General features: G+C 32.7%; 1 long non-coding RNA gene across 1 annotated transcript in view; it reads right to left on the bottom strand.

Moving 5' to 3' along the window:
* LOC128250620 (uncharacterized) overlaps window positions 1–507 on the bottom strand; it is a 48,648-nt gene extending 48,141 nt beyond the window's left edge. The window contains exon 1 of the long non-coding RNA XR_008266650.1: window positions 355–507. This is a non-coding gene — a long non-coding RNA (uncharacterized LOC128250620). The remainder of the gene's footprint in view (window positions 1–354) is intronic.
* Between the last annotated feature and the right edge of the window lie 1,247 nt (window positions 508–1,754).

Here is a 1,754-nt window from a genome sequence, read left to right as displayed (position 1 = left end):
TAGAATTATTGTTTTACAAAAATTATACCGGTGTATTAAAAAAAATTCATTCAATAAATAATGTTTTTACATTACGTATACATTAATAGAATAGACTGTCGGTTTTCCAAATATTGAATTAAAACTTGAAATAAAAACATTGATACAGAAAGCGAGAGACTTTGCAAATGAAATACTCAGCAGTGGATGCAATGAATATTCAAATTTACGAGAAATTGGAGTTAAAAAATTCAATAAAGTTGAGAAATCGAAATGATAGGAAATTTCTTAGAACATGAATTTATAAAAATATTTCCAGACAGTCAACCCTTTAATAATTGCTTTCTTTTAGAACTTTTAGTAATTGTTACATACCTAATTAATAAGCAGCTTTCTCCATTATAGTAATAGACAGATATTCTTAGTAGTTTTGGGTAATCTCAAACTCGTCGCCAAATCTGTTGTATCTTAGAGAAAGGAAGGACTCTTAGTAATGAGGAAAAGAACCTAGTAGTAGCAACAAGCAAAACTTTATAAGTAACACAGCAATTTACAAAAATGAGTGAATACAACCTTGAGACAAGAATATATTCTTGAATTTTATAATCGCATATATTAGCGTATTTTTAAATTTTGACTTTTAGTGCAATAGTAGTTATGAATGCTCAATCCAAAACATTGATGGTTCAAATTCATATGACAGCAGTTTTAGTGGCATACTTTTATTTATTTATTTTGTCATACTCAAGTCTTTGACCATCCTAACAATGACTGTAAAATTGTAATTTCAGTAGTTTCTCGTCAGCCTTTTTTTTTATTATTTACCTTCCCAATTTTACGACAGACACTTCTATTTGACAAGGCAATTCTTTGGAAACAAGTCAACGAGGAAACTTCTTCGTCGTCCATCCACATGCTAGGAATAACTGCAATATCTCCCTTAACTTCCATTCCGCCGTCTTAAAGTGATATCCAATGTACGATGTACTTAAAATAAGAACCAGGATGATCATGACTTGAGGTTAAAACAATACAACCACCAACCGTCACAACAACTGTTTGGTAACCAAATAACGGGATAGTCCTTATTTACAAGGGGCTGTTGAAAAGTTCCTGGCTTTAAGGGTATTATGAAAGGCCTGGTTAGAGGTCCGGCCTTCCGATTTCTTTTACAATGTTTAGAAAAACCGAAGGACCGCTGCAATAAGTAGGTGAATCTGGGAGGGGAATATGTTGAATAAAATCATAATTAACTCATCCCTCCGTATTTTCTTTTACCCAAAACCAGGTACTTTTCAGCACCGTTCACAATTATATATTTTATGACAGACCTACGGATGTAACTAACTACAAATAGGTTGCTTTAATAATGCTGTAACTTACAGAAAATCGTGTAACAACTTGCCGATAAGTTATTGTCAGAGGCGTTCCAGCTACGACTATCCTGTCTGTTTCCAGATAAAGCACACCCAGGATTTCATTATGCAATATGTTATTTTTCTTCTAACATATTAGTCAGATTTGACTTGAGGGTAATTTGGTTACCATGTCTAGCGATTGCATAGATCTTCCTCGTTAGCGTCTACTACATTCCCGGCATATGTGAGAACTAATAAGTTATGACACTTATGAAGTTGTCATCCAATAGGCAGCCACAAATATTTGGAATTGTAATAACTTCAATATTACGATTTTGTAGCGAGATTAAGTAACTCTTAATCATGACAATATGTTAAAAAGATTAAACTAGCGGTCCGGTTTATATATATATATAT

This window comes from Octopus bimaculoides, chromosome 2 (genome assembly GCF_001194135.2).
Source record: "Octopus bimaculoides isolate UCB-OBI-ISO-001 chromosome 2, ASM119413v2, whole genome shotgun sequence".
NCBI classification, from domain to species: Eukaryota; Metazoa; Mollusca; class Cephalopoda; order Octopoda; family Octopodidae; genus Octopus; species Octopus bimaculoides.
This window is presented reverse-complemented; position numbering and strand designations above follow the sequence as displayed.